This window comes from Pongo pygmaeus, chromosome 7 (assembly GCF_028885625.2).
Source record: "Pongo pygmaeus isolate AG05252 chromosome 7, NHGRI_mPonPyg2-v2.0_pri, whole genome shotgun sequence".
In the NCBI taxonomy this organism is placed as follows: domain Eukaryota; kingdom Metazoa; phylum Chordata; class Mammalia; order Primates; family Hominidae; genus Pongo; species Pongo pygmaeus.
In genome coordinates, this window is record NC_072380.2 from 114,451,236 (window position 1) to 114,478,941 (window position 27,706).

The window sequence follows — 27,706 nt, forward strand, 5'->3', positions numbered from 1 at the left end:
TGAGTTTCCAAGAAGGCAGGGCCAACCAAACAGACTGACAATGACTTTTCTCATCGTTTTCATGGTGGGTGTTCTGTTTGAGTACACTTTGAGCTCCCCGAAGGCAGGAGCTAGATTTTCAGTTTCTTTTGTGCTTTTCTACAGCCATTCCGTGTCCTTTACTCAGTGCTTTTGGCAAATCAACAACCTATGCTTCCTCCCCCTCTGTGCCCATATTTTTGCCTATTTATTGTAGATATAATTCTTCCATTCAACATTTTCTGTGCCTTTGGCATGTGTAAGAGGTGGGATAGGCAGAGGTGAAAATGTTGACATTATTACTTGTTTCGTAGCAATGTTAACTGAGCACCTATTATGTGCTGGCCATTATTCTAATCACTGAGGATCCAACAATAAATAAGAGAACCTCCGCCTTTAAGAAGCTGAAAGTCAAATCAAGGAGACAGACAAGCAAGCAGACAATTCCCAAACAATCTGTGAGCTCTTCTTTCCCATGCTCATACTTGGCCCATCATGACTGAGCAACCCTTAGGGACAGGAATAGGTTCTAGTGCTAGGTCTGTCACTGGTAAGAACTGATTTTTTAAAAGGCACAAACTCTAAAATAATTAAGAATGTGCCACTCCAAAATATGCTGTTCTGGCATACTGACGATTCTGAATTAAAGGCAGTTAAAAAAAAAAAAAGACATGCAAGATCATTCTGACCTTCCTTCTGTTTCTTAAAAGCAGGAGATAAAACTCCCAGGTGAAAAAAATGTCCTCCTTATACCAGAAGGAAAGCAATAGTCCTAACATCAAGGAAAAGAAGTTGAGGCTAATAGAAATCTGTACAAACAAACCTTGTTAAACTCACCTTTATTTTCCTAGTTGCTTCTCTACCCAATTAACTACCCCAGACCAAGCCCCTTTGCCTTGACACAGTTTCACAATTTACTAGTCTTTGTCCAATTCAGTGTAGAAGTAACTGATTCTTACTGCTTCTTTGGGTCTTCATTTCCTTGTAAGGGCCCCCAGGCCACATAAAACTTGTATTAAATAGATTTGGGTTTCTCCTGTTTATCTGAATTCCCAAGCCCAGCTACCACACCCACCCCCACCCCCGTCCCCCTACACACAAACACAAACACACACACACACACACACACACACACACACACAAAAGCCCTAAAAGGGAAGAGGAAAAGTTTTGTCTCTCCTATACCTTCAATCCTCTAATTCAAAAAATAAAAAAGTGGAGAAGGGTAATTTTTAAAAATATCTGTCTCTCTGCCTCATGGCATTGTTACTCCATTGTGGCTCAAATAACAATGGATGTAAAAGTGTTCTGAATACTGCCAAGTGTTATAGAAATGTCAAGCAATAGAAATTAATTACTTAGACAGTCCCTGCCTACCAACTCTAAGGCAAAAAGCTGGTGGTCCAAAGACCTTTCTATTAAGCACAAATTTCAGACAATAAGACTGTATAAAAAGCAATCCTTTCAAAGATTTAAGCTCTGTTGCTTTAGAGTTAGCAATTAATGAGAATTAGATTAACATCAAAGAACTGTGTCAGAAGGGGAGAGGTTGCCTGTGCACAAAGTGGACCTGCCATTTTATTCAGGGTAGACCTGTTTTTGTTTCTGTCTCCCTGAATAAGGAGGAAAGCTCAGGGTAGTTCAACCCTTCTCTGAAATTGGAAGAGATTTCTTAGCTGAGGTCCTTCATATTTCTATTTTATTTGAAAAGAAGCTTCCAGGTCAGAGATGAAAGAAAAGCTGCTACAAGTCAGTACTGGAGCATATAAACCGGTGAGCAATTTTCAGCAAATATCTCATAAAAGATTATGCTTAAGAGAAGTTTTGAAGATCAGGTTTGCTGTTTCATATAAATATACTTTTTATTCTCAGCCTGCAAGGTAGAAAATGTTCTATTGGAGCAGTTTACCATCTTTCTGTCTGGAGAAGTCGATGAGCTTCTAAGGGCTCTCTTTAGATGCCATGGTAACCAAATGATTCAGGTCAAGTCTTTCATGTCTGGGATACAGCTTAAGGAATTTTAAAATGCTACCTCAGAAAAAAATCTCTTACAGTAGGCACTGCTGGTATGTTCGAGCTAGACATGAGACACATTCACTTCAGGGGCACAGGCAACTGTAAGGCCCCACTGTGTCCCCCAGTACTGGGAAGCACTTGGGTAGCCAAGATGAATAGAAGACACTATATTGAGGGACTTACAGTGGGTGTTGTGGAGTCCTGATAAGATAAGTAAGCAACAATGAGGAAGGGGCCCCAGGTTGGGGAGGGCCCCACTGTGGGGAGAGCAATGACCAACTGTTCTGAGAAATAGCTAATCACAAACACATAGCACCCTCCAGCAAGATGTTATAAAACTTCCCTCCAATCCTTGCCTCTTTGCAGACAGCCCTTTCTCTGCTGTGCTACCCATTGCATCCTTGCAACGTATTTGCATACTTTCTCTAATAAATCTGCCTTTCTTTACCTACAACTGTCTTGGTAAATTCCTTTACTGCCCTTGCCACTGGCCCCAAATAGTTGCTACTCCCAACAGGTGTGGTGCCCAGGGATCAGCAATTATAAAATACCCAAGAATATAGAGTAATTATGACATCATAAAGTCTGAGCTTTTTAAATTTGGTTTTTTAATTACAATTTTATTCTCTAGTTTTCACTGTGACTTCAACTGTAAAAGTCTTTCATGAGGATTACACTGGTTAAATATAAACATGAGAATAAGTTGAGTGTTGAGCAGGAAAACAGTGACAGGATCAGAAAGAAGTTTAAGCTGTTCATTTGGGCCTTCAAATACACTTAGCCTGAAAAACCAGGAAGAGTAAAAGGAGAGCTGTCGGCCTGTGGGAAAGAACAGCAACTTTGGCTTTACTGGTAAGGCAAAATCACCTCCAGCATGTAGGTCTCTCTGACGTTTCCCTAGAGATAATAATTTTTCTTTACTTAAAAGTAATGAACAATTATCAGGTGATGGGGATTTCCTCTTCTTCATTGTGTGTGTGGGTGTTTATACCACATAAGATTACATCAGGAAACACTTTGGAGGTCACCATACACACTAACCAATGAGCAACTCAATCATTTCTATATATGTACAAGAAAGTTGATAATTTCAACCAAATGATCTTCATAAATCCCATGAATGAGCCGTGAATTTCTTCAGTGAAGGATACACAAGAGAAATGTCACGTCTGGTTCCTTTTTTATCATGTAGTTCAGGAGGCAAAGACAGACCCACAGGAAACATGGACAAGAGACATTGTTTGATCTCTCTTGAACCTAACCTACTCTTCATTTCTTTCTTGACCTCACGGAGTCCTCTTTGACTTCTACCCATCCACCATATCCATTAACCACTTTCTCTAACTTTATGGTCAACCCCTACTCCCCCGACACAGACACAGATATACTTTGGTCTCCTTCCTTCTGTGCCCAATCTGAGAACGTCATGAACTCTCCATAGATCCTCAATATTCTTCTCCTCTTATCTTTTCAACCCTGGATCAATCCTGCATTCTTTACTCTTTGTTCCAACACTGATAACTCCAGGAGAAAAGCTACATAACCTCAAAGATCCCTTCGAGGAAGTCACGAGGTCTCACTTGAGAATGTTAACTTCCCAGTTAGGCTGTAAGTTTCTTGAGGACAGAAACTGTGTCCCATACTTCTTTGTTAAGACCAAGGGTACCCCTGAAGGCTCAATAAATCTTTGATGCAATGAATTAATGCCAGAAATAAGGAACTAGAAAGGTCAGTGCTCATTTGACAATATTATGTATAAAACTTTCCTATCTAGTTTATGTGTAAACAAACACATAAAGTAGGTATGTGCTATTCCAAAATAATTCAAATTATTGAATTGAATTATATTCAAATTATAGCCTCAGAAGGGACTGCTACCTAAAAATCAGCATGTAAAAATTATTCTGTGGATTTCAGAGTTGTAAAACTCTTCAAATTTATTTTATAACTCAAAATATTTTCTAATTTCAGATCATCCTTCCTGTTAGTTAAAGCAGTGTAGTGAGATCTTACTATACTGTATGAGAAACCACATTGAATTCACCAAATGGAAATTCATCTTCAGGTCATATTTGTATCTCTCCCATGGAAAAACAAAAGGGTCTTTCCATGTTCATCAGAAAGGCAAATATCAAAGGAATCCTGAAATATCTCATTTCAGGGAGAAGAAAGTCAACATTCTAATGAGGCAATGGCCACTGTGAGGTGTAAAGTTTCAATGGGACATTGCCCCGAAGGAGTCCTGGGTACTTTGAGTCCACACTGGGAATGCAGAATGCTCTTCCCTTAAGTCAGTGGCAAACTGGTCTCAGCTGTGTGGGGACCACTGCTCTGCCAAGCAAACTGTGCTGCAGGTCATCAACCTCATACCAGCTTGGCAGGAACAAGCCAGAATGTCGCCTGATTCTCCTACAAATGTAATAATATCCAACAAGCAACTGATTGGACAGCACACGATGTCATTTTCTCTAATTAAGGAACTCTCAAGAAAAACCAAAATAGCCACAGAGCACTGTCAGCAAAGCAATCAGTGGCGACAATTAGCTGTCAACTCCAACTCCTGGGCTAAGCCTTGGGTAGGGAGCTGGGCTAATTGCTAAGAGTTTCCAAATCAGCATTACATCGGGAGTCAAAGACAGCAAGGACATAAGGAGAGGCCAGAGCCTGCTACACACCAACAGCGCCTGCCTCAAACACTCCTCTAGCTCAGGGAGTAGCGGGATGCATAATCACGGGAGCTACTGCCCAGTCATCTGCATTTGCTTGTTTGTTTGTTTCTTAAGAAGCAATGCAGAGGGATCTAATGATGAATTATGCAGTGAGCTTCTGAAACAGCTGAAGGCCTAGTGGCTGCGGTCCTTGCTGTTTCTTTACCCTGAGTCACCCTTCCTCTTTACCTGAAATAAGTCTACCCATTCTTTAAGATCTATAAGCAGTTCATGCCCATCTCCTTTAAAAGGGCTTCACGACTGCAAAACACACATGAATTTTCCCTTTTCTCAGCTCCCATAGCAGATCACCACATTGCAAGGTCATTAGTAGCAGGAGTTGAGTAAACATATAAAGCAACTAATATAATACAGTTGTCACAATATGTAATAATATATAACAATCAGATATTTTTATATATACACACATACACTCACACACACATAAACATATACCCTCACACACATACATACGTAAGTATCAGAAGAAGCATCATTCTCTTCTTCTCAACATTCCTACTACCTGGGCACATAAAACAAAAATGCTTATCTTCTTGAAACTACTAGAAGGTGATTCTTCTACCTCACTACATCCCTCCATGCTCCCTCAAGGGAGTGAACTGAATTCCTGAGCCTGAGAGTGGGTAAGCACATGGTAGGCTAGGTACCTCCCCTTCTCTCTATTTCTGGTCTCAGCAGCACATATTTTTCTTTTCCATGAAAGAAGATCTCAGCAATCAAAGTAATAGGAGATGTCATTGTAGATGAACCTATTCATAATTCAAGCTCATTCTCCAATACAGCAGCACTGGTCCTTCTGCTAATCTTTAGCTCCCTGTTGGTCTGATGTCTACATTTAGTTCTCCATCTGTAGCAAGCCCAGCCCCAATTGCTTTAGCAGAAAGAATATGCCCAACTTAGAGATACATTTCTCATCCTCCTTTGCAGCTAAGGGTGACCATTGAGATTGTGCCAGAATTCACTGGCCAGGGCAACCAGAACAACTCTTTACCTGGGCTGACTCCACTGGGAGGCATGACCTCGTGCCCTTCTCTGGCTACCTGCTTGGAACACATATGTAATGGTCCCAAATTGAACAAGATATGTTAAAAAAAATTAATGATGTTGCCAGATGTTTTGACTTCATGTGTCTCACTAAGTGGGGAAAGGAATGAGCTTAAAATACTTGAGTCCAAAAACAAAAGGAAAGACAAAAGGAGAGCAGGTGCTTTAATCCAGAAATCATGGCTAGCATTTTCTGTGGAATTAAAGGAAAGAGAACAGTTTAAGAATTTGGATAAATGTAAAATTAACCTATATCAAGAGTTGAGAAAACTAGAATTTTGGCAGCACACTCCCTTCACTGAATAACAAGATACTCAAAGTTGGGAAGATTAAAAAGTTGAGAGCTCTTGGCAAGAACCTTGTCAGAGGAATGGGTCCTTGCTACGACCCTGTGGGCCAGGTTTTTGAAGCATCAATAGCAACTTCATGCAGGAACCTGTTTCTTAATCTGAGACCAATATGGAGAAGGCAGAATTGCCCTAGGAAGCAGGCTTCATGTGAGTCTCTGTCCATTTGGGCTGCTACAATAAAATACCATAGACTGCATAGCTTATAAGCAACATTTATTGCTCACAGTTCTGGAGGCTGGGAAGTCTCAGACCAAAGTGCCAGCAGATTCAGAATCTGGTGAGGGTCCTATTCCTGATTTATAGATTGGTGCCTTCCTGCTATGTCCTCACATGATGGAAGGGGCAAAATTCCCACAGGTTTCTTTTATTAGGGCATGAATTCCATTCATGAGGGCCCCACTTTCATGATCTAATCACTTCCCAAAGACTTTCACCTCTTAAAACCATCTCTTTGGGGTTGGGTTTCAACATATGAATTCTGGGGGGTATACAAATGTTCCCATTGCAGCAATAGGTCTAAAAAGAAATCTCTTTATCAAAGAAAGCACCAGAAAAATCCCTGCTACAAGAAAGAGTTAATGTTTTTAAATACTAGCAGCACAGAGCTCAAAAAAAAAGTTGAAAAGTAATAAGTTTTAAATAAGCATATCAATGATAATTGTTCAACTAAATTGATAATTTAACTAGAAAATGCATTTAAATGCCTTAATTCTGTGCACTATACCCCCCACCCCGCCAGGTTATCCTTACAGTAGAGTTACCTTCACAATATTTTGACTTTGAAAGTTTTTAATCTCATTTAATACAAAGTCGACTGCAAAAAACACAGAAACCATGATTACGTAAAACACCGCATCTAGTGCATTCTAGACATTCTAGTACACAAGAATCACTCAGGGATCTTGTTGAAATGCAGATTCTGATTCATCAGGTCTGAGATGGGACCTGTGATTCTCCATTTCTAACAAGATCTCAGTAGGTGCAGATGCTGCTGGCCCCTGGACCACCCTTTGAATACCAAGGGTGTACACGGTTAATATAACCAAGCTGAAAGTTGAGGTGATGCTCCCGAGATGGCTAGGAAATCATTAAGTTGTGGAATTAGAATGATGTACTTCTCAACCCATAGACATCAGTAGTCCTTCTTTAAGATCTTTCATTGTGCACTCCTCTTCTGAGAAGCTGCAAAGTTCTCCAAAATGCCCATTCTACTGTCTCATTTTTGTATTTTTTTCATTTTTCTCCCTTTCTCATCACCCTGTCTTGAAGGTATTTATGGCAGGGAGAAGCCAGTCTTCCTCTCCCCCTTACCCCAGACCTCAGAATAAAGCTATTCTATTGCAACATTCCTGCCATTGTAGCCATGTATTTCCTGCAAAGGAACAAAGAAAAATGCCAAACACAGCCAACCCAAGAAAAGAATAAAATTAAAGTCCTCTCAGTTTTCCTATTAAGTTTTAGATTGTGGTTCTATTGCCTTCTTTTGATTCGGTTTCCATTCATTTTTGACTGGCAATTGTACTTACAACCAAAATTTTCCTTTAAGCCAGTGACTCTCAAAAAGTTGCAACACAGTTCTACATCCATGTAAGATACAGAAAACCACAGAGAACATCACTCTCATCCTAGCAACAAGAAAAGCTTCATAATCAACAAAATCATACTTGTATTGAACTCATTAGAGAGCTAAGGACACAAGGCAACCAAGTGAACTAAGTTTACCAAGAGTGGCATGCCCTTCCAAGGAGAAAGGGGTCACACAAACTGTCCCCTTTGGCAGGGCACAGTAGGAAGAGGCAGCCATTGTGAAAGCAGGAATAAGAAAACAGCTAAAATGTTAATGAATTTCTGAAGGGTAAGTGTGGGCTAGTATGACAGTATCCCTGGGAGCCTCAGGAACATGAGATGAGCCCCAGCTCTCTCTCAGGCTTTTCCCCAGGGTTCTGCAATGAACACTCATTAAAAAGGAGAAGGGTGGGGCTGGAGACTGGGGAGTTCTCCTTTTAGTAGGGCACAGGCAAGAAACTCCATCTACTTCCCAAACTTCATTTCATATTAAGCAAAAGCTTTCAACAACTGGTAGAGGACCAAAACACCTTCCTAGCCCCAAGGTCCAAGCAAAAATCCACTGATTCTTGGAAAGGGGTACAAGCAAAAACCTGCCATCTGCCCTAAGGGAAGGACAAGAAACTTGCAGGTCCAGGATCCTGTGCTGACACAAATAAGAGGTCTGTTACCAGTGAGGGAGGGGCAAGAAACTCTCTCCCACACAAAACACTCCACAGATACAAGGCAAAGGTTGGCTGCCTTGAAGAGAAGCAGGAACACTAACAAAGCCCCACTCCCAAGGCCCAGAAACATAAGGCCTACCTAAGACTGAAGCTGGCCCAGGTGAACTGAGAACTCACCACCACTACCACAGCTCTGCCTAGTACAATGAACAAGAGCAATCTACTGCTAGCAGAAGAGCACAAACATGAAGAGAGAGGTCCCCTTTGTGGAACAAGGGTGAAGAGTTGCTGAAAACTGAGGATGGAGCTTAGACATGGAGAAAAACCCTCGGGCATGCCAAGCATAAGGTCACTGCAGTCCACCACTGGAGAACTTTGGAGTCTGTTACACTGAAGGTAACTACGGCAATCACAAATTCAACTCCACCCAAACTCAATACTAATTACCAATCTTGTTAACTACTAACAAGATTGACTCAACCCTTCATATCAACAATCTTACAGAAGAAAAAATATACCCAATTCTGAGTAACAATGTTATTTACTTTATTATCTACTGCTCTTCTAGAAACACTGTCCAACATGCAATCAAAATTACAAGACACTCAAAAAAGCAAAAACAAAAACAAAAAAAACCCTCACCTCATTGTCAAAATAAAGCAATCAACATAGCTAGAAAGAAAGACAGCCTGGATGTTAGAACAATCAGAGACTTTAAAATAGCTATGATTAATATGTTAAAGGCTCTCATGGAAAAGGAAGATAAAATGCAAGAAAAGATAAAGGATCTTAGATGAGAGAGAGAAACTATAGAAAATAAACAAACTTAAAGATAGATTAATAGAAATTTTATCCAAATTGAAATCGAAAGAGAAAGAATTTTTTTAACAAAAAGATCATGCAAGAGCTGTCAAATAGTATAAAATGGTCTAATATGCATATAATTAGAGTACCAAACACGGGAGAGAAAGATAGAGGTGTCAAAGTAATTAAAATGGGAAAAGAGTAGCTTTTTCGAGCCCGGGGAGGAGCCAAGATGGCCGAATAGGAACAGCTCCGGTCTACAGCTCCCAGCGCAAGCGACGCAGAAGACGGGTGATTTCTGCATTTCCATCTGAGGTACCGTGTTCATCTCACTAGGGAGTGCCAGACAGTGGGCGCAGGTCAGTCGGCGAGCGCACCGTGCGCCAGCCGAAGCAGGGGCGAGGCATTGCCTCACTCGGGAAGCGCAAGGGGTCAGGGAGTTCCCCTTCCAGGGGTGACAGACGGCACCTGGAAAATTGGGCCACTCCCACCCGAATACTGTGCTTTTCCGAAGGGCTTAGGAAACGGTGCCCCAGGAGAGTATAGCCCGCACCTGGCTCAGAGGGTCCTACGCCCACGGAGTCTCGCTGATTGCTAGCACAGCAGTCTGAGATCAAACAGCAAGTCGGCAGCGAGGCTGGGGGAGGGGCGCCCGCCATTGCCCAGGCTCGCTTAGGTAAACAAAGCAGCCTGGAAGCTTGAACTGGGTGGAGCCCACCACAGCTCAAGGAGGCCTGCCTGCCTCTGTAGGCTCCACCTCTGGGGGCAGGACACAGACAAACAAAAAGACAGCAGTAACCTCTGCAGACTTAAATGTCCCTGTCTGACAGCTGTGAGGAGAGCAGTGGTTCTCCCAGCACGCAGCTGGAGATCTGAGAACGGGCTGACTGCCTCCTCAAGTGGGTCCCTGACCCCTGACCCCCGAGCAGCCTAACTGGGAGGCACCCCCCAGCAGGGGCAGACTGACACCTCACACGGCCGGCCAGGTACTCCAACAGACCTGCAGCTGAGGGTTCTGTCTGTTAGAAGGAAAACTAACAGAAAGGACATCCACACCAAAAACCCATCTGTACATCACCATCATCAAAGACCAAAAGTAGATAAAACCACAAAGATGGGGAAAAAACAGAGCAGAAAAACTGGAAACTCTAAAAACCAGAGTACCTCTCCTCCTCCAAAGGAACGCAGTTCCTCACCAGCAACGGAACAAAGCTGGACAGAGAATGACTTTGACGAGCTGAGAGAAGAAGGCTTCAGACGATCAAATTACTCCGAGCTACGGGAGGATATTCAAACCAAAGGCAAAGAAGTTGAAAACTTTGAAAAAAATTTAGAAGAATGTATAACTAGAATAACCAATACAGAGAAGTGCTTAAAGGAGCTGATGGAGCTGAAAACCAAGGCTCGAGAACTACGTGAAGAATGCAGAAGCCTCAGGAGCCGATGCGATCAAATGGAAGAAAGGGTATCAGCCCTGGAAGATGAAATGAATGAAATGAAGCGAGAAGGGAAGTTTAGAGAAAAAAGAATAAAAAGAAACGAGCAAAGCCTCCAAGAAATGTGGGACTATGTGAAAAGACCAAATCTACGTCTGATTGGTGTACCTGAAAGTGACGGGGAGAATGGAAACAAGTTGGAAAACACTCTGCAGGATATTATCCAGGAGAACTTCCCCAATCTAGCAAGGCAGGCCAACATTCAGATTCAGGAAATACAGAGAACGCCACAAAGATACTCCTCGAGAAGAGCAACTCCAAGACACATAATTGTCAGATTCACCAAAGTTGAAATGAAGGAAAAAATGTTAAGGGCAGCCAGAGAGAAAGGTCGGGTTACCATCAAAGGGAAGCCCATCAGACTAACAGTGGATCTCTCGGCAGAAACCCTACAAGCCAGAAGAGAGTGGGGGCCAATATTCAACATTCTTAAAGAAAAGAATTTTCAACCCAGAATTTCATATCCTGCCAAACTAAGCTTCATAAGTGAAGGAGAAATAAAATACTTTACAGACAAGCAAATGCTGAGAGATTTTGTCACCACCAGGCCTGCCCTAAAAGAGCTCCTGAAGGAAGCGCTAAACATGGAAAGGCACAACCGGTACCAGCCACTGCAAAATCATACCGAAATGTAAAGAACATCGAGACTAGGAAGAGACTGCATCAACTAACGAGCAAAATATCCAGCTAACATCATAATGACAGGATCAAATTCACACATAACAATATTAACTTTAAATGTAAATGGACTAAATGCTCCAATTAAAAGACACAGACTGGCAAACTGGATAAAGACTCAAGACCCATCAGTGTGCTGTATTCAGGAAACCCATCTCACGTGCAGAGACACACATAGGCTCAAAATAAAAGGATGGAGGAAGATCTACCAAGCAAATGGAAAACAAAAAAAGGCAGGGGTTGCAGTCCTAGTCTCTGATAAAACAGACTTTAAACCAACAAAGATCAAAAGAGACAAAGAAGGCCATTACATAATGGTAAAGGGATTAATTCAACAAGAAGAGCTAACTATCCTAAATATATATGCACCCAATACAGGAGCACCCAGATTCATAAAGCAAGTCCTGAGTGACCTACAAAGAGACTTAGACTCCCACACATTAATAATGGGAGACTTTAACACCCCACTATCAACATTAGACAGATCAACGAGACAGAAAGTCAACAAGGATACCCAGGAATTGAACTCAGCTCTGCACCAAGCGGACCTAATAGACATCTACAGAACTCTCCACCCCAAATCAACAGACTATACATTTTTTTCAGCACCACACCACACCTATTCCAAAATTGACCATATACTTGGAAGTAAAGCTCTCCTCAATAAATGTAAAAGAACAGAAATTGTAACAAACTGTCTCTCAGATCACAGTGCAATCAAGCTAGAACTCAGGATTAAGAATCTCACTCAAAACCGCTCAACTACGTGGAAACTGAACAACCTGCTCCTGAATGACTACTGGGTACATAACGAAATGAAGGCAGAAATAAAGATGTTCTTTGAAACCAACGAGAACCAAGACACAACATACCAGAATCTCTGGGATGCATTCAAAGCAGTGTGTAGAGGGAAATTTATAGCACTAAATGCCCACAAGAGAAAGCAGGAAAGATCCAAAATTGACACCCTAACATCACAATTGAAAGAACTAGAAAAGCAAGAGCAAACACATTCAAAAGCTAGCAGAAGGCAAGAAATAACTAAAATCAGAGCAGAACTGAAGGAAATAGAGACACAAAAAACCCTTCAAAAAATAAATGAATCCAGGAGCTGGTTTTTTGAAAGGATCAACAAAATTGATAGACCGCTAGCAAGATTAATAAAGAAAAAAAGAGAGAAGAATCAAATAGATGCAATAAAAAATGATAAAGGGGATATCACCACCGATCCCACAGAAATACAAACTACCGTCAGAGAATATTACAAACACCTCTATGCAAATAAACTAGAAAATCTAGAAGAAATGGATAAATTCCTCGACACATACACCCTCCCAAGACTAAACCAGGAAGAAGTTGAATCTCTGAATAGACCAATAACAGGAGCTGAAATTGTGGCAATAATCAATAGCTTACCAACCAAAAAAAGTCCAGGTCCAGATGGATTCACAGCCGAATTCTACCAGAGGTACAAGGAGGAGCTGGTACCATTCCTTCTGAAACTATTCCAATCAATAGAAAAAGAGGGAATCCTCCCTAACTCATTTTATGAGGCCAGCATCATCCTGATACCAAAGCCTGGCAGAGACACAACAAAAAAAGAGAATTTTAGACCAATATCCTTGATGAACATTGATGCAAAAATCCTCAATAAAATACTGGCAAACAGAATCCAGCAGCACATCAAAAAGCTTATCCACCATGATCAAGTGGGCTTCATCCCTGGGATGCAAGGCTGGTTCAATATACGCAAATCAATAAATGTAATCCAGCATATAAACAGAACGAAAGACAAAAACCACATGATTATCTCAATAGATGCAGAAAAGGCCTTTGACAAAATTCAACAACCCTTCATGCTAAAAACTCTCAATAAATTAGGAATTGATGGGACATATCTCAAAATAATAAGAGCTATTTATGACAAACCCACAGCCAATATCATACTGAATGGGCAAAAACTGGAAGCATTCCCTTTGAAAACTGGCACAAGACAGGGATGCCCTCTCTCACCACTTCTATTCAACATAGTGTTGGAAGTTCTGGCCAGGGCAATTAGGCAGGAGAAGGAAATCAAAGGTATTCAATTAGGAACAGAGGAAATCAAATTGTCCCTGTTTGCAGATGACATGATAGTATATCTAGAAAACCCCATTGTCTCAGCCCAAAATCTCCTTAAGCTGATAAGCAACTTCAGCAAAGTCTCAGGATACAAAATCAACGTGCAAAAATCACAAGCATTCTTATACATCAATAACAGACAAACAGAGAGCCAAATCATGAGTGAACTCCCATTCACAATTGCTTCAAAGAGAATAAAATACCTAGGAATCCAACTTACAAGGGATGTGAAAGACCTCTTCAAGGAGAACTACAAACCACTGCTCAAGGAAATAAAAGAGGATACAAACAAATGGAAGAACATTCCATGCTCATGGGTAGGAAGAATCAATATCATGAAAATGGCCATCCTTCCCAAGGTAATTTACAGATTCAATGCCATCCCCATCAAGCTACCAATGACTTTCTTCTCAGAATTGGAAAAAACTACTTTAAAGTTCATATGGAACCAAAAAAGAGCCCGCATCGCCAAGTCAATCCTAAGCCAAAAGAACAAAGCTGGAGGCATCACACTACCTGACTTCAAACTATACTACAAGGCTACAGTAACCAAAACAGCATGGTACTGGTACCAAAACAGAGATATAGATCAATGGAACAGAACAGAGCCGTCAGAAATAATGCCACATATCTACAAGTATCTGATCTTTGACAAACCTGACAAAAACAAGAAATGGGGAAAGGATTCCCTATTTAATAAATGGTGCTGGGAAAACTGGCTAGCCATATGTAGAAAGCTGAAACTGGATCCCTTCCTTACACCTTATACAAAAATCAATTCAAGATGGATTAAAGACTTAAATGTTAGACCTAAAACCATAAAAACCCTAGAAGAAAACCTAGGCATTACCATTCAGGACATAGGCATGGGCAAGGACTTCATGTCTAAAACACCAAAAGCAATGGCAACAAAAGCCAAAATTGACAAATGGGATCTAATTAAACTCAAGAGCTTCTGCACAGAAAAAGAAACCACCATCAGAGTGAACAGGCAACCTACAAAATGGGAGAAAATTTTCGCAACCTACTCATCTGACAAAGGGCTAATATCCAGAATCTACAATGAACTCCAACAAATTTACAAGAAAAAAACAAACAACCCCATCAAAAAGTGGGCGAAGGACATGAACAGACACTTCTCAAAAGAAGACATTTATGCAGCCAAAAAACACATGAAAAAATGCTCACCATCACTGGCCATCAGAGAAATGCAAATCAAAACCACAATGAGATACCATCTCACACCAGTTAGAATGGCAATCATTAAAAAGTCAGGAAACAACAGGTGCTGGAGAGGATGTGGAGAAATAGGAACACTTTTACACTGTTGGTGGGACTGTAAACTAGTTCAACCCTTGTGGAAGTCAGTGTGGCGATTCCTCAGGGATCTAGAACTAGAAATTCCATTCGACCCAGCCATCCCATTACTGGGTATACACCCAAAGGACTATAAATCATGCTGCTATAAAGACACATGCACACGTATGTTTATTGCGGCATTATTCACAATAGCAAAGACTTGGAACCAACCCAAATGTCCAACAATGATAGACTGGATTAAGAAAATGTGGCACATATACACCATGGAATACTATGCAGCCATAAAAAATGATGAGTTCACGTCCTTTGTAGGGACATGGATGAAATTGGAAATCATAATTCTCAGTAAACTATCGCAAGAACAAAAAACCAAACACCGCATATTCTCACTCATAGGTGGGAATTGAACAATGAGAACACATGGACACAGGAAGGGGAACATCACACTCTGGGGACTGTTGTGGGGTGGGGGGAGGGGGGAGGGATAGCATTGGGAGATATACCTAATGCTAGATGACGAGTTCGTGGGTGCAGCGCACCAGCATGGCACATGTATACATATGTAACTTACCTGCACATTGCGCACATGTACCATAAAACCTAAAGTATAATAATAATAATAATAATAATAATAAAAGAAAAAAAAAAAAAAAAAAAGAGTAGCTTTTTCAATATGTGATACTGAAAATTTAGACATCCATATAAAAAATTATTCTTGACCCTTATCTCACAAAAGATATAAAAATTACCTCAAAATGGATCATATAACTAAATATAAAGCTTAAAGCTTTAAAATTTCTAGAAAAAAATAAGAAAATCTTTGCATCCTTCATTTTAGCAAAGATTTCCTAAATAGTACTTAAAACTACTCTTCCAGGATGGGCGTGGTGGCTCACACCTGTAATCCCAGCACTTTGGGAGGCCCAGGCAGGTGGATCACCTGAGGTCAGGTGTTTGAGACCAGCCCTGTCTCTACTAAAAGTGCAAAAATTAGCCAGGTGTGGTGGTGAGCACCTGTAGTTCCAGCTACTTGGGAGGCTGACGCAGGAGAATTGCTTGAATCTGGGAGGTGGAGGTTGCAGTGAGCCGAGATAGCACCACTGCACTCCAGCCTGGGCGACAGAGCAAGACTCCATCTCAAAAAACAAAACAAAACAAAGTACTCTTCCATTTTTAAAAATTGATAAACTGAAATTCACCAAAATGTAAAACTTTCTACTCTTTGAATGATACTTTTAGGACTTTTAAAGAAACAAACTAGAGACTGAGACAAAGTATTTGCAAAGCACATATTTAATAAAAAGCATTTGTATCCAGAATATATTCTAATTAGCTACATATCATTAAGACAAATAATTTTTAAATGGGTGAATGATTTGAACAGACACTTTATCAAAGAAGATATGCAGATGGCAAAGTAGGACATGAAAAAGTGTTCAATTTCATTAGGGAAATGAAAATTAAAGCTACGATGAGATAATGCTATACACTCAAATTGCTAAAATTACAATGATAATACCAAGTGCTAGAGAAGCCAGGGAGCAACTAAAACTTTCATATATTGTGAATTGGAATGTAAAATGGCACAGTCATTTTGGAAAGAGTTTGGGGGATTTTTAAAAATAGTGTTTAACATATATATACTTGCTATGCTTTCCATATGATACAATAATCCCACTCCTAGTAATTTACCCAAGAGAAAGGAAAAAATATGTCCACACAAAGGCCTGTTCATGAATGTTTATAGCAGATTTATTCCTAGTAGCTAAATACTGTAAACAACCCAAATCTTCATCATTTGGTGAATGGATAAACTTATAGTATACCACACAATGGAATTCTTCTACTCAACAATAAAAAGGAACAAACCACTGATACTTATAACAGCATGGATGAATCTCAAAAAAAATGCGCCAAGTGAAAAAATCTGAAACAAAGGCCACATACTATATGATGCCATTTATATATTCTGGAAAAAAGAGAAACCAGAGAGCCAAATCCAGATTGCGGTTGTCAAGGGCTAGAGGTAGAGGGAGTAGATTTACTACAAAGGTGCACACTTTCAAGTGTTAGATACATTCTACCTCTTGATTGTGAGGTAAAACAATGATTACATACATTTTTCAAAATGTATCAAACCATATATTTTAAGAGAATGAATTTTATCATGTGTTAATCATACCTCAGTAACCCTAACCAAAATAGACACATAGTGCTATGGCAAAAGAATGGTGCTTGGTCAAGTGGATCTTCACGTGGAAAAAAATTAACTTTGACCTTGTACTTCACACCATGTACAATGAAATCAATTCCAGACATATTATAGATTGAAATGTAAAGGTAAAATAATATATGAAATTCATAAAATAATGAACTTCTGTTCATAAAAAAGAGTAAAAAGGTAAACCACAGAAAAAGAGAAGATATTTGTAACACATATATCCTACCAAGGACATATCTAAAATATATATTATTAAAAATGCCTACAACTCAATAAGAAAGACAATTTAATTTTTAAAACAACCCAATTTTTTCACATTTTTAAGACCTGAAGGGGCTTCTCACAAAATAAGATACCCAAATGGCCAATTAATATATGAAATGGTGCCCCACCTCATTAGTCTATACGGAAATGCAAATTTAAACAATATGATGTTACTACATACCCACCAGAAGAGCTTAACTAAAAAAACAAACAAAAACAGAAAACACCTTGTTTTGGAAAATATGTGGACTAATTAGAACCCTCATACACTCCTGATTGTAGCATAAATTTTTAAATTGATGCAACCATTTTTGAAAACTGTTTGATAGTATCTACTAAAGCTGAATATACGCCTGCCTTATGATCCAGAAATTCCCCTCCTGCATATGAATTCAACAGAAATATGTATAGGTAACTGAAACCACAACAAAACTGACTAAAGAAGAAATAGAAAACCTAAATAAATCAGAAACTAAATCAGTTAGTAAAATTTCTTTCCTCAAAGAAAACATCTGGCCCAAACTATTTTACTGTCAAGTTCCACCATACATTTAAGTAGCAAGTAATTCAAATATTTTGAAAACCATTCCTGACAAGGAAAATCGCAGAAAGATTTTAGTCAATCTCATTCATGACTAAAACTTAGCAAATTAAATCTAGCTAAGTATAGAAAAGATAACACATCATTACAAAGTTGGTTTTATCTCAGCAATGCAAGGTAGCTTAACATTAGAAAATCCATTAATGTAAACTAAAATTAACAAATGAAAGCATAAAAATCATTTGATCATCTCAGTGGATATAGAAAAGCATTTAATAAAATTCAACATGTATTTATAATACAGACTTTTAGCAAACTAGGAACAGAAGATAACATCTTAAGGTGATAATGAATATTTTAAAACTACTTCCATCAAATGAATGTACCATAATTAATTTAATACAATTTGCCTACTGTTGGATATTTATATTCTCTCCTTTTCATTTTGTATTATTTTACTATCATAATGTATGCTGTGATGAACATTTTTGTGCATGTCAAGTTGCCAGTGCCTCAATTTCCTCATGTATAAGATGGAAATAAGACTCATAAGGCTAAAATGAGGATTACATAGAATGTTAGGTTTATGTATGTCTTAGGGAATCTTGGGAGAAAAGTGTTGTTCACAAACCCAAGAAAAACTTGTTCTATACTTACCTGGTGGTGGATCTCTCACAGCACACTGCAGGCTCAAGTCAGAAGAAATCACTCTGTCAAAAATAAAATTATTGTCTTAGCTTATCAGGAACTAGGAAGAATCATTAAAAAGTCTAAATACATTTAATAGATGTATTTATACATCTGATAATATACATAAAATACAAATTTTAAGTCTTAGCATTGTATCACACTTTAATATGCCAGTATTTCTTTCTTTATTATTGGTTCTACATTGGTTCTGATTGTTTCTAAAATTAGAATATAATATCTGCAGAATGCAATCAGTGATACGGATTATTGCTTGCTCCAGGATTCCCTTGTATCATTTGCTATTGTCCGCTCATCCCACTTCCATCCTGCTAATCAAGTGAGTATGACTACTCCCACGCTTGCTTCATCTGACTGTGATATACAGCACTTCAGTTTTGCACAGTAGTCAGAGTGATCCTTCTAAAATTTAAGCATAACACTCTTCTCCTGGAACCCCTTCCACAACTTTCTCTTCCCCTGTGGATAAAAGCCAAACTCCTTGCCATGACATCTAAGGCACTTCATCATTTAACATCTGCCTACTTCTCTAGCCTCATCTCTCATCTCTGTACCATTGCCTGAGCTCCAGCTACTTCACACTTCCTTCAGTTCCTCCTTAATCTTTGCCAGCTCCCAGCGTTCATACACACTACTCCCTTGGCCAGGACTACCTTTCTTCCTTCCCCACTCACCTCCACCTGACTAACTCCTACTTGTCCTTCCATTCTCCACTTAAGTGTTGCTCCTCCAGTCAAGTCATCTGCTGCACTTGACCATCTTAAGCTCATTTATTAACACTCCCAAAGAACACTGCACTTTTTCTTTTGTAACATCGTATATACAAATATATAGTCAGTATTTCTTGTCTTCCCTGTAAGTTCACAGATCATGTCTGTGTCTTTCACAGCTGGATCCTCAATGCCTAGACCAGGACTGGTCTCACAGAAGACGTTTAATAAATATTTATTGAGCACAATAATTAATAGATCTATCCTCAGTCCTTAGCTTTCCAATTCATCTTTTGATTCATATTGATAATTTAATAAGCTTCCTACCATATTTCATTTATTAGGACTCACTCATTGTAGAAACAATACTATTTTATATACAAATTATAAAGAAAGAAATGGTGGCACATTATAGTGTGATACAATGCTAAGACTTAAAATTTTTATTTTATACATATTAAAAGAGCTCTATCAGACATTTTTGGATTTTTATGATGCCTATAAAAAAGGAAAATATAAAGGTATAAGTGAAATAAATTGGCTTACGTATTCACATTCAGAACCACAGTATTAACAGGGTACCAGGCTGAGGTGGGTGGGGGTCAATCAGCCCACAGGCCTCTAGCCAAGCCCTGGCACCAGGTGCCTCCATCATGGTGGAAGAGACACTTTCTGACCTTCCACTAGCCCAGTGAATGACAGTGTACTCCCAGCAGAGACTCTTCTCCCTAACTACTTTTTTGTCCTATTAAAATACCATTTTTAAGGACACAGTTTTTTGATACATAGAAGTTTCTTAGGCACGAGCCATCACATTGAAGTCGAGAGGATGGGAGTGCCAGAGGTCTCCTAATCCCCATCCAGCACTCTAGGACTCAGGATCTCAGGTTGGAAATACTCAACCGTGTCTAGGAACATGAGGAGGAAAGAGACACAACTGGAAAAGCCATAGCCCTCTCTGTGACTCAGTTTCCTCATCTGTAAAATGGACATACAGAATTAGATGATGTATTTGTACAGGGTCACAGCAGAAAAGAAATGATACACTCAAATGGGAGCTTTAGTGCAGGGGACTATTTATAGGGCGTGAACAGGGTTAAGGGAACCACCAAGAGGTGGGAGGCAGGTGCCTCCCATTGGCCAAATCCAAATAGAAACAAGAGGTCAGGGGAGCCCATTGATGGGATCCATGGAGACCAGCCTCCCTGGATCCAGAACAGTGTGGAAAAGGGGGAGGGTGGGTCTGAAAGGACAAATGGAGATTCCCTAGCACAGATCATCTCTGGGTCCCCACAGAACTGAGAATAATCCAGTATTATATGATCATTTCAGTAAAGCAGTAAGCTTACTGAAATCTCAAGAAGAGATTTATGTTTATTCCAAAGACTTGAGGAAAATCCACCAGGATGCAATTTTTCATCATTTCATGTGCTTAGCTCAGATGATTGTACTCTCTTGCAGTTCTTGGAAATGGTTCAGATTGAGAACACTGCACTGTACAGACCCTGTTTTTCTCTAACTGAGCTCTTAAAATGTAGGGGGATTCTGTTTTGAGCTAGTATTGATGTGTCCCCTCTGGTGTCATCCTCCACATCCTTTTCTTTTCAGAAACAGGTTCCTGCAGTGTCCAGTACCTTACAGAAAACAGGTTCCAGCAGGAGCAAAGCAAACGCTTTGACTTGCTAAGCCAAGCCCCTAGAGTCTCAGAACATAGTCAACATGATGAACTAGAGCAATACTTACCACCCCTCCCACACATCCAGACCAAAAACCATTCTTTTCTGCTGGAAGAAGGTATGGAGAGAAGGGTAGAACTGTGTAGTCATTATGGTTCCTGAGAAAGAGGCTTCCAGTGAATCCATTTGCCCCCATCCAAGCCAGTAAATAGTAAACACCACATGTGTTCTTGTCCTCTTTCCCCCTCACAACTCATTTTTAAAACTCTCATTCTTTCCCTTGACTGGGCCAGTGCTCCAGGTATCACCCACCCCATCTCACACCCTCCCTTCAGTGGCAACCAAGTCCCATCAGCACTCTCAAGTCATGGGGTTCTTGGTCCTAGGGCCAAGGTATGAGATTTGTCATTTCAAAAATCAAAGATCCTTTCAAAAATTTCATTTGAATAAATAGCTGCTTCTAAAGAAGTTCCAAGCATCACCCACCCTGAAGGCCCAGGCAGTGACGCTGACCACAGTTTCTAGCATCTGTTCTTTCCTGAATTTAGAGATGATGCTATGCTCCAAAGCACAGAGGGTTTTGCTGTAACCATTATACTGAAGCCCAACTAGGCAACACTGGCCATTAGAGAGATGTCATACTGTGCCGTGAAAGCACTCTTAGAATAGAGAGGAATCACACTGGGTTAGAATGAAAACTCATTTAGAATAAAACAAAAATAAGTTTTCAGAGAAAAACATCTCTTTTTTTCTTTCAAATGAGTCAGATGATTTTTATAAAGTGAATGAAGACTCTTTGATTTCTGGCAAAAATAAATAAATAAACAAAAATAAAAATAAAATAAAAGGAGGAGAGGGGCTGCCCATTCCCAAAGGGGAATCTAGCAGGGGCAGGGAGTTTGGTATATTGACCTTGACCAAATTGTGTAACCTCTCTGTCTTATTTTTCTCATCTGCAAAAGTGCCAGGGATTTGGATTAAAACAGTTATTGAGGTCCCTTCCAGTTCTAAGAATATATGGCCTTCAAGCTAGGAAAGGGGCTTTCCAGTTCCGAGACCAAGGATTTGCCATAGAAAAATGAAGTAAAGAAGGAAGGTTTGCCATTATCAGCCAACCAGGGCTCTAGTCTGACAAATAACAGAAAAGAAGTGCTGTGTGGATCTTGTCATCGTGGTGCCTTGACCCGTCCTAGCTGTGTTTCCGTCTCAATGATACGATACAAATGGGCTATTCCAGGCATCTCAAGAATGCCCCAACCATAAAAGGAATTCTCCTAAGTGGCCCCTCTGTGACATTACGCAGAACTCCTCTTTACATGGCAGTTTCACCCAGCTTCAGATTCAACTCTAGATGGAAATATTACAATTGGATGATTTGACAAGTGCTGAATCTAATCCTTGTTGCTCTTTTGCCAGAGTTCTTATAAAGAAGAATGCCAGATGTTTTATTTGTATATTTCATGGGTAACTGAAAGGGAAAAAAACAGAACATAGCAAACCTAATTGTAATATTTAACTGTTTTTGAAAACCCACAATATAAACATACCAGAAATACCATATTTTCAAAACTGTGGCAAAGTCAAATGTCTCTCAAACACACAAAAAAAAGCCTGTCATGAGTAATTCCGAATAAAGCAATCTGTCAGCTGTAAAATGCAAGTACTCCTTTATAAATAGTTTGCATGCTTCCAACTTGCTTAATAAATACCATGTTAATACATCAAAAATATTCAGAGAGAACTTCTTCAAGCCCAGGAAACATGAACTAATCAGTTGCTTATGTAACATCAGGCTGGATCTCCCTTATCATTTACTGGGTACAAATCAAACTTATCAGGGGCACTTATCAGGGGCAAATCAAAACACCATCGATTGTCCAAAACAATTCCTTCTCTTGCTATCCTTTTCCACTCATCACATAGCCAGGAGCCTGAACACCATTTAATACTCCACTTCCTCCTCTTCTCATCAATAACCAAATCCTGTAGATAGTGCCTACTGAGGAACTTTGTCTTCTGGTCTCCACCCCATTTCCATTGCCTTAATTAAGCCTTCGTCCTCTACCTATTGGACAACTGCAAGATCCTCCAGCCTTCAGCATCTTCAAGTAATTCATTCATCTTTGAGATTTCTCTTTCTCAAATACACTTTTGATACATCACCCCTCTGATCATACTCACCCTTCAATTGCTCCCTGTTGCTTCTAAGAAGAACTCAAAATTCAACACGATGTCCTCCCTCACACCCCGTATTCTAGCCTTGTCAAGTTGCTTTGTTTTCCAATTATCAGGATACTTTGTTCTCCATGTCCTAACAAACCAATTGCTCCCCATCCCAACTCCAAAAGAGCCCATGTAACCGTTATGTTTTTTTCAAGAGGAAAACTTCTTCCTTGGGCCCTGTATGACCTGTCCCCTGCCTCTCTCTCAACCTGACACTACCCTCCTCCCAGGCTCGACTCTAGCTGTGCCAGCCCTCTGTAGGTTCTGCTTCCTTCCTCAGTGGAGACATTTCAACATAGAGGCCCCTTGCTAGCTACTCTTCACTCACCTAATTTGAACTCATTCTTCAGGTTCATTATTTGGCTCAGGGTCAATGTGACTCTCTCAGTGAGACCTCCCATGATGCCCACCCCAGAAGGAAATTTGGTCTTTGCTACATGCTCTGCAGTTCGCCATTCTTTTCCTTCATTGCATTTATCACAACTGATGGTTATATATTTAATATTGAGGTTATTACTTCAAAGCTCATCACCCACAATGAATACTCACTTCTGTGAAGTACAGATGGTTCAGGTTCAAAGTTCATCCCCAGACACTAGCACAGTGCCTGGTACTCAATAAAAGTTTACAAATCAATGAGTGGTAGCTCCAGCCTTACTCCTTCTGTATACATAATATTCTGTTCTCCCCAACCATGCAGGTAGAAAAGTCCACTGCCTCCCTTGCAACTCAGCTATGCCCTGCACAGAATTGAATTGGAGCACCCATGATATATAATGCATTTCCATCTTATTCTTTTTTCTACTAGACTACAAACTTCTCGTGGGCAAAAATCATGTTATATCTTTGAGGCATGTGGATCCTTAAGTATAACAAAAGGTGTGCAGAGGAGGAACGTATGTCTACAGGTATACATTTTGGAGGGTGCCACAAGGACAGCAGTGTATTAGTCCATTCTGACGCTGCTATAAGGACATACTTGAGACTAGGTAATTTATAAAGAAAAGAGGTTTAATTGACTCACATTTCCACAGGGCTGGGGAGGCTTCAGGAAACTTACAGTCATGGTAGAGGAAGCAAACACATCCTTCTTCACACAGCAGCAGGAAGGAGAAGTATGAGCAAAAGCAGGGAAAGCCCCTTATAAAACCATCAGATATTGTAAGAACTCACTCAGTGAGGGTAACTGCACCAATGGTTCAGTTGCCTCCCACTAGATCCCACCCACAACACATGGGAACTACAATTCAAGATGAGATTTAGCCAGGGACACAGCCAAACCATATCATTCTGCCCCTGGCCCTTCCCAAATCTCATGTCCTCACAATTCAAAACACAATTATGCCTTTCCAACAGCACTCTAAAGTCTCAATTCATTCTAGCATTAACCCAAAAGTCCAAGTCCAAAGTCTCATCTGAGACGAGGCAAGTTCCTTCCACCTATGAGTCTGTAAAATCAAAAGCAAGTTATTACTTCCTAGATACAATAGAGGTAGAGGAATTGGGTCAACACACCCATTCCAAATGGGAGAAATTGGCCAAAACAAAGGCGTTACAGGCCCCATGCAAGTCTGAAATCTAACAAGGCAGTAATTAAATTTTAAATCTCCAAAATAATCTCCCTTGACTCCATGTCTCACATCCAGGTTACGCTGATGCAAGAGGTGGACTCCCATGGCCTTGGGCAGCTCCACATCTGTAGCTTTGCAGGGTACAGCCACCCTGTCAGCTTCCTTCACAGGCTGGTGTTGAGTGCCTGTGGCTTTTTCAGGCACACAGTGCAAGCTGTCAGAGAACCTACTATTCTAATGTCTGAAGAATGGTGGCTCTCTTCTCACAGCTCCACTAGGCAGTGCCCCAGTGGAGGTTCTGACCCCACATTTCCCTTCTGCACTGCCCTAACAAAGGTTCTCCATGAGGGCTCTGCCCCTGCAGCAAACTTCTGCCTGGAGATCCAGGCATTTCCATACATCCTCTGAAATCTAGGCAGAGGTTCTCAAACCACAATTCTTGACTTCTGTGCACCCAAAGGCCCAATACCACATGAAAGCTGCCAAGGCTTGGGGCTTCTACCCTCTGAAACAACAGTCTGAGCTGTACATTGGCTCCTTTTAGCCACAGCTGGAGCTGAAGCAGCTGAGATGCAGGGCACTATGTCCCAAGGCTGCACAGGGCAGGGAGGCCCTGGGCTTGGCCCACAAAAACATTTTTCCCTCCTAGGCATCCAGGCCTTTGATGGGAGGGGCTGCTGTGAAGGTCTCTGACATGCCATGGAGACATTTTCCCATTGTCTTGGTGATTAACATTCAGCTCCTCATTACTTATGCCAATTTCTGCAGCAGGCTTGAATTTCTCCCCAGAAAATAGTTCTTTTCTATTGCAGCATCAGGCTGCAAATTTTCCAAATTTTTGTGATCTGCTTCCTCTGGAACACTTTGCCACTTAGAAATTTCTTCTGCCAGATACGCTATATCATCTCTCTCAAGTTCAAAGTTCCACAGATCTCTGGGACAGGGGCAAAATGCCGCCAGTTTCTTTACATAGCTAGAGTGACCTTTAACTTCAGTTCCCAACCAGTTCCCCATCTCCATTAGAGACCACTTCAGCCTGGACTTCATTGTTTATATCACCATCAGCATTTTGGTCAAAGCCATTCAACAGGTCTCTAGGAAGTTTCAAACTTTTCCATATCTTCCTATCTTCTGAGCCCTCCAAACTGTTCCAACCTCTACCTGTTACCCAGTTCCAAAGTGGTTCCCTCATTTTTGGATATCTTTACAGCAGCACCCCACACCCAGTACCAATTTACTGTATTAGTTGATTCTCACAGTGCTGTACGGACATATCTGACACTGGGTAATTTAGAAAGGAAAGAGGTTTAATTGACTCACAGTTCTGCAGGGCTGGGGAGGCCTCAGGAAATTTACAATCATGGTGGAAGTGGAAGCAAACACACCCTTCTTTGCACAGTGGCAGGAAGGGGAAGTACGATAAAAGGTGGGAAAAGCCCCTGATAAATTCATCAGATCTTGTGAGTACTCACTCACTATCCAAAGACCAGCAGCATGGGGGTAATTGCCCCCATGATTCAATTACCTCCCACTGGGTCCCTCCTATGACACATGGGGATTATGGGAACTGTAATTCAAGATAAGATTTGGATTCTGGATCCCAAACAAGTTTGAGGAAATTTGAATATGGACTATATTTGAGATGATTCTGTGAAATTATTATCTTAGGTGTAGTAATGATATTGTTTACATAGAAAAATGTCCTTATTTTGAGGAGCATGTAGAAGTATTGAAGGGTGAAGTATCATGACATCCTCAATCTATAGTCAAGTGGTTCAGGAAAAGACTATGAACAGTTATGCATACATCTTACTTAAACACAAACTTGAGTCTATGTGTATATACAGGAAGAAAGCAAGAGAAAGAAAGCAAATGTAGCAAAATGAAGAGAGTATGACTACGTACTATTTTCTATCAACTTTTCTGTAGTTAATTTTTTAAATAAAAAGGAATGCAAATAAATAAAGCAAGCCTCTTTCACGTGTGAACTAAATATTCTACACAATGCCCAAGTACACTCCTTTGAAGCTCTAAATGCACTAGTCACTGAGGGGGAAACAATGCCCGCAGCCTTCATGTTGGAAAGGATTGTTTATCAAACCCTTGGGGAACCCAACCTTCTGATGGGAAAATAATAGCCCCTGGGCAGTGCCATTAGGAAGACTATCTCTGGGAGGAATCAAAACTAATCTGGTTAGCATTTCCTGATGACCCAGGCAAAGTGGTCCCTGCCCCGACACAAGCCAGTCTCTTTTCTACTAATTCCTTTGCCCACCATATGTGAATTATACTGCTCCTTGTGTTGACCAGAGAGTAAAAGATGAGTATGATGCAGCCCCAACCTTCTGGTCATTTATTCCAAAGGTGACCATTTAATTCATTGTCCAAACCAAGATAATTCTGAGAGTAAAAGAGGGGTACTAGCCAGACAAGGTGCTGAGACATCAGGTATAAACTGGGAGTGTCCCAGGAAAATTTGGATGTATGATTGTCACCCCAGAGTAGTGACAAACACATAAACAATAGCAACAACAGCTAACCACATAACAAAATAATATAAAGAAACTGTCATGAAGACATTGCCTGGGAATTCGGAGGAGTGATATTTCTTTGAAGGAATCAGGAAGGACTTCATGGAGGAGGAGGAATTTTAAAATAATGATAGGATCTCTGCAGATAGAGATAGAAGAGAGTCATTCTGGATAGAAGAAACTGTGTGAGCAAAGACCAAAGTAGTAAAACGTAGGGTGTACCAGGAAGTGGAGGCAACTAAAATAACTGATCTGAAGAGATGTCCATAGGAAAGACAGGCAGATGGGCCTGGAGAGGTAAAAATGGAATCATGGTGAAAAGTGTATACTTAATCCAACAGGCAACAGGAAGTCACTGTTTTTGAGGAGGACAGGAATAAGTCTGTGGAGGGCCTTGAATGTCAGGTAAAAGACGTAAAGCCAGAGAATCAGATCTTTTACAGAGGGAAGGGTC

The 27,706-nt window shown here is 40.4% G+C and overlaps 1 protein-coding gene across 10 annotated transcripts in view; it reads right to left on the reverse strand.

Moving 5' to 3' along the window:
- NCALD (neurocalcin delta) overlaps positions 1-27,706 on the reverse strand; it is a 454,184-nt gene that overhangs the window by 321,192 nt on the left and 105,286 nt on the right. For 9 of the 10 annotated variants that reach the window (XM_063669002.1, XM_063669000.1, XM_054498378.2 and 6 more), the window contains exon 2: positions 18,491-18,543. The gene's annotated coding sequence lies outside the window, so the exon portion shown is untranslated. Of the gene's footprint in view, positions 1-18,490; positions 18,545-27,706 lie in introns of those variants that run through there. The other variant, XM_054498379.2, reaches the window with a different exon arrangement.